This window comes from Adiantum capillus-veneris, chromosome 21 (assembly GCF_014529385.1).
Source record: "Adiantum capillus-veneris isolate H3 chromosome 21, ASM1452938v2, whole genome shotgun sequence".
Classification (NCBI taxonomy): domain Eukaryota; kingdom Viridiplantae; phylum Streptophyta; class Polypodiopsida; order Polypodiales; family Pteridaceae; genus Adiantum; species Adiantum capillus-veneris.
This window is the reverse complement of record NC_140951.1, coordinates 109,452,631-109,465,087: the sequence shown is the minus strand read 5'-3', so window position 1 is coordinate 109,465,087 and position 12,457 is coordinate 109,452,631.

Genomic DNA, 12,457 nt, shown 5'->3' with positions numbered 1-12,457 from the left:
AAGAGTCAACAATGATTGAAGAAAGCGACAGTAGCATTGAGGTGATGGGGGTCATTCTCAAGGACCCTAAGAAGATGGAGCAGTCTGATGCATCAACATCAAACCAAGGCGAGCCACCAAGTATACAACCTTTGGTAGAAGCAAGTAAGCTACATCAAATGCTCTCTAGTGAGTTGTGTAGGAAGGAGCATGGAGATTATATTTTGATGCTAAGTAATTTTACCACATTTTTCATTGATGAATTTGATAAAATCACTGGCATCATAATAGTTCAACATCACATGAAGCTCAAGGAGAGAGGTAAACCTGTAGTGTAGAAGCTCAGGCGACTGGGAGTAATTCAACAATAGGTCTTGCTCAAGGAGGTAAGGAAATTGCTAGAAGTAGGTTTCATCTATCCTGTTGAAGACTCAGAGTGGGTTTCTCCAATGGTAGTCACACCAAAGAAGAATGGTAAGTGGAGGATTTGTGTTGATTACAAGCCCCTTAATGCAGCCATGAAGAGGGGCCATTTTTCTCTTCCTTTCCAAGACGAAACTCTACACAATATGTGATGGCTACTCAGCTACTTCCAAATTAGCATCACTAAAGAAGAACAAAAGAAGACAAACTTCATCACACAATGGCGATGTTTTTCTTACATAGTTATGCCTTTTCGTCTCACTAATGCTCCGACCACTTTTTAGCGCTATGTGGATTTTTTTTATAGCCATTCTTTGGCAAATCCGTTCGTGTTTTTATTGATGAATTTTGCATCTATAGCTCCCACTCTCTTCATTTGGATAAAGTCTATGAAGGTCTAGCTAGGCTACAAGCTTTGGGTGTCCAACTCAACGTGGAGAAATTCCACATTAATGAAAGCAAGGTTACTCTTCTTGGCCATATGATCTTTACCAAGGGCATTGAAGCTGACCCAAGCAAGGTTCATGCCCTGGTGGCTTTTCCCTCTCCCACCACAACAAAGAAGTTGGTGTCTTTTCTTCAAAAGGTGAGTATTTGAGTAGATTCATTCACCTTCTCTCTCAAGTGGTTCTCCCTTTACAACAAGCTACCCATCAAGAGATCTTCACTTGGAGTGAAGAAAATGAACAGCAATTCAATAAGGTAAAACAAATTCTAGCCTCACTTCCGACCATTGCACCTCCAAAGTGGGACGAGCTATTTTATGTAAACCTTAGCGTGGGCAATGAAACACTTGGGACAGTATTGATGCAAAAGGATCCTCAAACTTCTTTCATGCATCCTATGTACTTCTCTAGTCGCATGATGAATCCATCAAAAAAGGGATCCACAGCAATGGAGCACATGGTGCTTGCATTAATGTTTGCTACTACCAAGTTTTTCTCTTATTTACTGTCGACCATTCATAATTTTAATCATGGAAGGATTATCTCCTTATGTAATGCCAGCACATGGATGTTTCTTCTAGGATTTCTAAATGGCTTGCAAGGTTGCAAGAGTTTGACTACACAATGCAAGTGGAGAACTCCACAAGAGCCAGTTTGGGAGGCATTCTCACTCATTGCCACTATGAAAAGAAGCTGAAGATCAAGACAAGTGACAAAGAAGTAACACCTGTGTTGGAAGTCCCTAAGATAGAGAGGACTCACTCTCTTTTCTTTGATGGAGCCTATAAGAGGACAATGGACAAAGTTACAACGGGTATTGTCATCTTCAATGATCAAGGCGAAAGGTATTCTCCATTGGGCATCTCTTGACTCCAACAATGAGGCAGAATATGCAACCTTAACTCTTGGGTTAGAGTGGTGTGTGACACAAGGTATTTAACAGTTAAATATATTTGGTAATGCCATGCTTTTAATAAAACAAATACAGGGAGCTTGGGCTTGTAAAAGTCATAGCTTGCTAGGCCATTTGCACCAACTTAAGAAACTTTTAGGAAAGTTTCAAGCTATACAATTACATCATGTCCCTCGAGCAGAAAATCAAGAAGCATATGCTCTAGCTAGAGAGAAACTACAAGATGTTCTAGTGGTGGGTGCAATCAAGATGAAGCTGCCTCTCATCAAAGGTAGCGATGCTATGCATGCCATCATGAGTTTCTTGGACACAGGAGAGTGTCATAAAGATATTACTAACGTCCAAAAACAATGGCTTGTGCGTAAGGCAACAAAATACGTCTTATCAATGACGACTTTTACTGCAAGGATAAGAATCAAATCCTTAGGTGAGTACCTCTCTCTAAAGAGATCACATAAATAATTTCAAGTTGACTTGATGACATTTGTGGAGGGGACTTTGCACTCTAGACATTAATGTAAAGACAAAAAATTTCAGAGTTATGGAAGTCATTTTTTTAGCAGCATTCTGAAGTGAACAAGTTCAAGAAAGTTGACTCTCATCTCTTATACATACAATGTCTTTCGACACTGGCAAGGGTTCTTCTTCTTCAGCAAGGTCCACAAACATTGTAGAAAATGATCCAAAAAATCTCTTAAGTATGGAGATAGCAACACAACCACTCAACCATCGACATCAAAAACCATGATCATGGTATACTTGGTATTTTTGCAAGAGATCGTAAATAAACAAGGTGAGGACTTACAGGCACTTGCAATGGAGAATGGCACGCTAAGGGTTCTTGTGGTTGAGAATGAGAATCTCAAGAGAACACTTGAGATGCAAACAACACGTTTGATACAACTTGAAGAGGAAGTCAAGGAATGTAAGCGTTCTCTTGTGGACTTGAAGGAGCGCATGAGCAAAGTAGAGCATGACCATGTATTGAAAGAGGATAAATTTGACACCATGAGCCGGGATGTATGCGACATGGAAAATGTATGTACAAACAAGTCTTGGGATGATGTATGTGGTAGAAATGTGGTTCCTAATTCCTTCCTCATACAAGCTATGGCTCAAACAAAGAACGTTGAGAATGTGGATGTGGAGAAGTTGAAGGAACGGGAGCAATGTTCCAAGAACAATGTTATTTGTGGAATCCTCAAACAGAAGTTAAAGACACCTCCTTCTCTTGCCATTGTTATTGAATATTTCTTCAAAACCCACTTTGACATGTCCGGAGTTATGGTCTATGGAGCACATAAATTGGATAAGCAAGGAGCTCCTTGCTCGAGAGAACGGGCAATTGTATGCACCATGCTAGATGAGATCAAATGAAAGATTATCCTTGATAATAGTTGGATCTATTTGAGGGATAAAAAATGTTTTGTATGTGAATATTGCACCATTAAGCAACAAAATATGTGTCGCAAGGCATATGAGGAGAGAATAAAAAAAACAAGGAGATCTCTCACGAAGAAAATGTGCCCAAGGAGGAGACAAGTCCTTTCAGAAAATAGGAATGCACGACCTATGATACCGAGTTACAATTGAAAATTACTTTTTTAATTGCAATGGATACCTATGGAATGTGGGGGCTGGCATTGATGAACTAACAAGCAAAGGTGATGTTGTATTTCTTATTGAAATGTGGGAGCATGATACACAAAGATTAATGACTTGGAGGATTACAATGTACATTCATTGATGTGGTCAAAGAATCTCAATCAATGAAGAGGGCAAGGAGGGGTAGTATATATGGTTAAGAAAGGATTGGAAGATTTTATATCAATTTTGAAAGATGACAAGTACAAACGTTCTGTATGGCTGAAAATTATGACAACAAAAAGAGCACCCATTTTTGTAGCCGGTTGCTACATTCCTCATCATGATTCCCCCTTTTATGATTGCATGGATAGAGATCAACCATTTTTTAATTTAGAAGAGGGCATTGCTTATTTCAAAGGCAAAGGTGATGTTATTGTCTGTGGGGATACGAATGCTCTCACAAAAACATTGCAACATGATACTCAACAATTTGATATGTCATACATTACAAGGGAGTTGGAGGAAGTTCACTTGTATGATCATAATTCAATGGATGAGAAAGAGCCAGATCGCTATGGAGAGTTACTTTTACACATGTGTAATAGCACAGATATGCTCATTGCCACTGGTGTATCTTTGTGGAGTGGAACCAATGGATTTACATGTAGAAAAAATAATGGGGATAGTGTGATTGACTATATGCTACTCTTCGAAGCCATCATGTATCGCATAAAGAGTTTTATTTTTGGCCAATGGAGCCCAGGATCAGACGATCGGACCTTATGTATTGACCTTGCATGTGGAGAAGCAACTTAGCATGATAATCTCAACCAAAGGGAGGAGAATTTATCACTATGTATGGATTCAAATGGGAACCAATGCACATTGAAATGGTTGAGCAAAAGTTATGGATGACAAAGCTTCAATATGATGCACCATTGGAAACTAAATGGGAAGAATTATTTGCCATAAAGCATGTCCATGGTATCAACAAAGATAGATCATGCAAAAGGTGGTTTGATAAAGAATGTCAAGATGCTCAAAAGTCCTTGATAAAGCTTGTTGCAATTATGGACAAAGACAACTATCAAAGTCATTTGCATACATACAAGGTATTGATTTTAAAGAGGACAAGAAGATGGGAAGTAAAGCAACAATTTTTTCAAGTCCAACAAAAGGCACATGCATGTGGAAGATTTTGGAGAAACTTGAGGGGCAGGCAGATTGACAATTTTGGTAACTTGAGTCTTGTGGTTATGTACACACATTGTAGGCAACTATATGAGCAATTAAATGCTGAAAAATACCATTTTATGGTTCACTCCCATGTATGCCCTCTTTTTTTACTATTGAAGATGTATGCGGTGGGCTTGAAAAGTTGGCCATTCGCAAAGCGGGATATCTTCAACGTATCAAGCTAGAGATGATTAAATGGATGGGAGATTTTAAACATGAGTGGATGTGTGATATGTTGAACCTTGCAATTCAATATGGTATGCATTATGATTGGAGTACTAAATAGGTCAATCCTTTGCATAAAGGGGTGCATGTAAAGAATGTAGGCAACTACCGGACTATAATGATTGGGTCTCTTATAAGAAATTTTCTTGGGTGCAAGAGAATGACAAGCATGCAAAAGAACAAGCGGGTTTTCATTGAAGCCATAGCACCATTAATCATCTTGTCACTCTTTGTGTAATCATAAAGGAAATCGGTTGAAAGGCAAGCAGTTGTATTGTTGTTTCATGGACTTTAAGAAAGTCTTTGATATGATTCCACATAACAATTTGTGGAGAAGGATGGAAGAGCTCCAAGTTCCAAGTGAGTTTATGCTTGTGGTTTCTCTAATCTATGAGAAGGTGATGTGTCATTTGTGCATGGGAAGAGGAATTTCAAAAAAATTTGCAAGCACTATTGGGGTTAAACAAAGATGTCCGTTGTCACCAACTCTCTTTGGTCTATGCATCAATCAATTGGGACAAATGGTACTTGACTTTATGCAAGAAGAAGGCATTGAAGAGATCACTATTTTCAATGCGGTAATCATGCTTTTGTTGTATGCGGATGATGTAGTGCTTCTAGCACACACTTTAGAAGATGCAGAAAAGCTTATGATTGTCGTTGAGAACTTTTGCTTGCATAGTGGGCTGATTGTGAATGAATCCAAAACAAAAGTTATGCTTGTGAAAACCAACAATAAGGAGAAGCCATGCATTGTGTACAAAATGATATACTTGAAGTTGTTGAGAGCTTAAGTACCTTGGTCTTGACGTTCCGGCCAATCACAAGTGGCATGAATGTTATGCGTCGTTTGGAAGTGAGAAAGAGAGCCTACTATGCATTTGAGAACATGCATAATGCGGGAAACATCAAGTGTTGGGTTCTCAAGAAGTACCTTTTTGACACATTGGTGGCACCAATTCTTCTTTATGGAGTTGAAGCGTGGGGTGGGAGCATCTCAAAGTCTACCGGAAAGAGTTTGAGAATGTCCAAAAGCGTGAGTCTTACAAGCTTTCTCCAAGTTAAGACACAAACACCATATATGATCCTCCTTCTTGAGTCAGGATCTCTTCTTATTGACGTTATGGGCATGAAAAGGGTTGTGAAGTACATGATCAAGATGCGTCAAAACCCCTCGCATTCACTTCCTACAATTGCATGGGAAGTAGGACAAAAAGTCCAGAAGATGCATAAAAGCAAGATCTTGAGCACAGGATGGATGCAAGACATAAAGAAGTGGTTTGGGAGATGGGATGCATTACACTTGCTACATGATGCCTCAATTGACGCGCAAGTGAATGGAGCTTTTCTACATGCCAATGTTTATAGCTTGGGAGGAATCCGGTGGGTCACGCTTCATACATTACACCACCCAGATTGCCCCCAGCTACAAAACCATGTTCTTCGCTGAAAGGGGAAATCGTATTCACGCTTACATGCTTGAGCCCATCCCCTTCTCACCCATACGCACTATTGTAACCATTCATCCTAGCTCCCACTCCCTTCGATGAGAGACAAGGCATTGGGGAAATATAGAATAGTCAACTTGATTGTGCACATATGCTCACTACAAGTTCGAGAGTCTAAGTAGCACATACTACTAGAGTGCTCACCTCAGCTTTTGGTCACATTTGAACTTGCTTCCCTCACATTTTTAATCATGACTTAGACCTACACACTTTCCTCTCCTAACCACCATGTGGGCTCTCCAATGCGACTCTCATCACCACAATTTTAGAGCATTGAGAGTCATGCATCAACCACACACATACTACATCACATGTGACTTTGGTCCCATAGGTCATATTTGACCTCTGAGGAGGATAATAAAATCTATCTATCTATCTTAGTCCTCTCTCTCTCTCTCTCTCCTCTTCTTGGGGAGAGAGAGAGAGAGAGAGAGAGAGAGAGAGAGAGAGAGAGAGAGAGAGAGGGAGGGGTGTATATGCCTATATAAAGGCATAGGTACAATATTTTTTTATGCATTTACAATTTTATTTTGTGAAGAACTTAAATTGTTGGAGGTCCCTCTCTCTCTCTCTCTCTCTCTCTCTCTCTCTCTCTCTCTCTCTCTCTCTCTCTCTCTCTCTCTCTCTCTCTAGCACCCATTTGGCGCAAGGAAAAGAGAAAGACGGAGAGAGAGAGGGGGAGAAAGATCGAGTGGGAAAGAAAGAGAGAGGGTGATTTTAGGTAAAGTTCATCAATTTCTCTCTCTCTCTCTCTCTCTAACTCTCTTAGAGAGAGAGAGAGAGGGTGAAGGGGGAAGGGCTCTCTCTCTCTCTCTCTCCATCCTTCCCCCTTTGCCCTCTCTCTCTCTGACTCAGAGAGAGAGAGAGAGAGAGAGAGAGAGAGAGAGAGAGAGAGAGAGAGAGAGGTACGAGGGAAGAGAAGTAGATAAGATAGAGAGAGTAAGGGGGGTGTTGTGTGTGTGTGTGTGTGTGTGTGTGTGTGAGAGAGAGAGAGAGAGAGAGAGAGAGAGAGAGAGAGAGAGAGAGAGAGAGAGGGGTGGGGGGAGGAAGAGGGATAGAGAGGGGGTAGATGGAGAGATTAATAAAGAGAACAAGGGATGGAGAGAGAGAGAGAGAGAGAGAGAGAGAGAGAGAGAGAGAGAGAGATTATTTAAAAAAGATAACCATTTCATCATTTTTTGCAGATCAAAGCATGTGTGTTGCAATTTTTGTTCAGACTTATGATGGCCAAGAAATGTGATGTTGGAGCTTACGTTGAGTTCATTTACAATTAAGAGACAATTGGCGTAGGCCAAATTGCCTAAGACATTGAACTTGTCTTGGCTTCATGGGAGCAGATTGCCATCTTGTTTCTTTTCTGTTGCAGTGTTAGAAGTATATGATGGCAAGGATACTCCTCTACCTCATGTCCCTTCAACGAATGAAGAAATCAACACCCTGAAGAAGGCAGAAAATTGTCTTATTACGTGGCCTAAAAGAGATCTGGTATTATTTTACTCTATCTCGACTGGTTTTAGATTAGCCTCTCCTTATGTGTAAGCTATTAAATGACCAGTATTGTATTATTTGTTTATCAACGAGTTTCCAAGACAGCAAGGAAAGAACCACAAGAAATGTCTCCATCTACTAGTGTCTCACTTTCCAAGGGCAGGCCAATTAGCGATATGCCATTGCCACCCGTTGCAACATAAAAAAAAACATCTAAAAAATGGTGCAAAATGAAAAGCAAAAGTGCAGGAAGGAGTATCTTCTAGAGTTGTAGCTGATGTTGAATACTCCAACAAAGAGATTTGATGACATGAAACTGGAGGCATACATGTCAGTAAGAGCAGACACTAGAGGTGAATTTCCAATTAACAAAGATGTTACAGTTCTCCAAGACTCATGTTGTCAAAACATCTTCAAAATTTAGAGGTACATAAGAGCACTTGAGTGTAATGGAGCAATAATTTTGCAAAGTGTGGGTTTTAACATTTTTTGGACCACAGAGGTGGAGCAGAATAATCCATCACCTTGGGTTCATCTTTGCCATTTGATTATTGGAGAAAGCAAGACAGACTAGCTGGGACCCTAAGCATCTAAAACCATTGGTAGATACATTCTTCTTGGAGGGGTATTATGATCCCAAGGGATGCTTGATATGCTTGCTTGATGCACGGGCCATCCTTCTGTCAATGTAGACAACAACATCTTGCAAACAAGAGATCCCTTGTGGCAAGCAGCTAACGATGAGTTCGAGGTCAAAGTCAAAGACACTTGCTGGGGTGACTTGTCCAAAAAAATGTTGTATACTTGGGATGGCAATCATAGGCTCGCCGCATGGATGGGAGCTCTAAAAGAGAGTAAGTGATATTTTAATGGTTTAAACTTGCATATGTGTCTACTACACTTATTATGTGTCCTATTCTTTGGTTTTAGGTGTTGCTTTACAAGAAAGACGTCAATCTGCACCCAAGAGTTTGAGTTGAATTGATGACATTAGACTCTTTGAACGAGGCTGATATTGTGAGCATTGTTATGCATATAAACAAGTAAGAATTTTTGGTTCTTGTTGCGTGAGAATCTTTGATAGCATTTTGTCTTGACACTTTCTTTTCAATCCCATGTAGATTGAACAAGATAGGCTACGTGGATACCTCTTACATGGACATGCTTTGGATGCTACGTGCAATGGTCCTTCCTTCAAAAGACGCTATCATGCAGAAGGTACCATGTGTTGTCTATAGCTAGATGCAAGCAGAGATTGACAAGAGAGTTGGGAAGAAATCATGGTACATTGTTCCTATCGCATTGATGTCACATCTTCTTCATCGTGTAAGTAGCATCCAAGTATTCAATTAATAATTAGAACAATTTTTTTCTGTCAAGGAATTGAATCATCATTGGCACTATGTGTGTAGGAAAAGTATACTCTTACACTAAAAAAGATTATGGCAAAGAAGGATACAATGCTACCCTTAGAGTTTCAAGCCCAATACAAAAAGACATTCTTCAAAACAGACGGGTCATCCAAAAAAATGACAAAACATGCATTGGCCATTGTTGATCCTGCCTTGGGAGATGATTAGTGGAGGTTGATTGTGTCTAATTATGTAATGATATATGAAAATATGCATGGAGTACAAATCAATATCGATCCATATGGACGTCCCTGAAGGACACTGCGCACAATCAAGTGGACCATTATCCAAAGTGGGTGCAACGATTATACGGGTTGGCTTGTGTGGACCTCCCAGCTATTAAAAAAACCTACATTCTTTGTGCGATGACTTCTAGTGATCCATTAGATGTGAAGAGTTTAGACATCCCTCTGACTGGTAAGTCAATTATCTTGCTACCTTCCTCTTTTCTAATTAGGCAAAGAGAATATTTAAAATATAAAATATTTAATTGAAATAGGAGAATTTTTTGTCTTTTGAGATTGGTTGTGGATCAAGGTTTTGTGGTCATCTATTGTGAAAGAGGCTGAAAATATCCATAGCTCTATGAGGAGTATACATTTGAAATCGATACCTGATCTGGACCTTTACTTGTTCCTTGAGGATGCCAAAGAGCAGCACAAGGATAAGACCTTTGCTTATGACCTAGGTCTTATTGATAACGGACTGCAATCTGAAGTGTGTAAGGCATTGGAAAATGCAAGGAAAAGATGCTATGGAAGTATGTACATTATATATTTAAATTAAGAATGAACAAGCTAATTTTGTTGCTTACAATTCACCACGTTGTGCTAGATGGTTACAAAAGAACAACTTCAACATTAGAAGTGTCAAAAACTTTACAGAAAATGCCTTGTTGAAAGAGCATACCATATTTTCAACCCAGTGCAGATAGCACATAATTTCAAGAGAAAAATATACTAGGATTTGCCATGGTTCTTGGATTATGATGAGGGGTACTTCCCTACCAACAAGAAAAAGACACACAATGATGCTGTAAAGGTAAGGAAAGTGAGAGTGGGTGGAGGTACATGAAGTGCGCATCACCAATCCCTCCCACCCCTCCACAGTGGTGCGGCCTAGTGTGAAAGTGTCTCAGAGAGAAGATATTGTTACAACATCTCAGATAGCATGATTGGTAGTTTCATAATAAGGGTTTCTTTACAATTTCTTCATGCAAGTTAGTTTTTGATAGCGATTTCAATTTTGTTGCGTAGATGGAGCATTTTAGAGAAGCTACAGGCTCGCAAGGACCTGTTTGTAGCAAGGAGAAATGTAAGTAGTTATCGTTCATATAATAGTAAAGATGAATTGACTTCTTAATTGCTACCTTCGTGATGTTTAAGAAAAAGGATTAGATTGTCTGCAAAGGAAGTAATTGATTTTGCAACAAGTCTGGAAACAGAAATATTGGATGTGTCCTACCATTGGTTGTGTACTCATCATTCGGTTAGTGGCTTTTATGGACAATAGTTACTAAAGGTCATGTGAACTAGGACCTTGTTTGATCTGCTAACATGGTGTGGTCTACTATGATGATTATTGTAGATAGTAATGGTGATCGCATTTAGATTGTTCATTTCAATTCAAACAAGATAAAGGATGACATAAAGGATGATTGCTAAGCATTGTGAAGCCACGCATTGTGGAGAAATACCTTCGTCCATTCTGTGACAGGTTGATTGTTGAGTTTGCAAAGTGAACGCATCAATTTTGTTTTTTCCATCCAATACTACTGTGAATGGGCTTCTTGATTCTGAGGTGCCGGATTGGAACAAAATGGAATTATGTCAGTTTGGACAACTTGCATGACTTGTGCTTGCAACAACCGATGACAAAGGTGTACTTGTAGTGGTCTGCCAATATGATAATTATGGTATGGTTCTGATCTCACTGGTGCTACTGGTTGGCATGAAGACCATCTGAATGTAGTTTTCTTTAAGAGACCAACCTGCATGAAAGATAATAGGACTATGTGCACATTGCTAGTGTCCACGATGAGGAAAGAGCACACTTGACCGATGGAAGTCATCGAGATGCCTAAGGAAAACACCTAATTCGATACGCCAGGGGAGGAGGATTGGACAAAATATGAAGATAGCACACCATTGCGAGGTACTCTTTTGGGTTTTTTATCTCTAAACAATGCTTGACTATTTTGTTTGACCTTATTTTGTTTTGTAGGAGGTGTGGAATGTGGGCATTGCTTTGTTTAGAAATTGCTTGCACATTACACAAAGGAGCACGACATTGTCGTCTAGTATGGAGGAGATTGTGGGGAAACAGCTTTATCGGGGAGCCAGATGGGCCAAAAGGTGACAATATTTGAGAGCAACTAACTATTTGCCACCAAATCACACAACATTTTGGATATGCAAGCCCTTTGACTTAGAGAGATGCAAGAACATGGAAAGAGGCATGCAAAGCGGTGGACCATGCACTGAGAGAGACATGTTTAGTGGAGCGGTTGCCAAACATTGTAGAGTTAGATCCAATAGGCCATGGCTCAGAGTAGATATTTTAGGCTGCGCATTACATTGTGCAAACACTAAACTTTTTTGTAAACCATTATAAACAATAGCTTTTTACATGCAAATCATCAGAGATGAACTTATCCTCTTGTGGAATTCTCTTGTAAGTGTATGTATTTATTCTATTCTTGTGAACCTTTTGTGAATTGCAAGAGATATGTAGAGATTTGATGTGTGGCAAGTAGAGAGAGAGAGAGAGAGAGAGAGAGAGAGAGAGAGAGAGAGAGAGAGAGGGAGGGAGAGGGAGAGGAGAAAATGGGAGAGAGGAGTGCATGATGTGTGGCAACACCTCCTTTTACGAAGCATGCTTTTTCAAGAGAAACAGAAATTTCAGGACAAACCAGTTCCAGAGAGCCTTCTTAAAGATTTTACCATTCGCCCCATTTTCCAAAAAAATCTCCCTCCAAAGCTCGATTCATACCCCTACTCCAATCAAAATAGTGGCATATTGTACTTGCACATCAGTAGTACATGTAAATGTTGTGATATTTTTGGGCAAGATTGTGACCTTTTTTTTGCTTATTGTGTACAAATATAGTCAAAATAATTCTAGTATATTCAATTAAAAGTATATTCATGTATGATGTATTTAAGGACACATGAGCATACATTCAACCATCAAAATAAAAGTCATAAATTTATACATATACAGTGGGATTGCCTTTGGGAC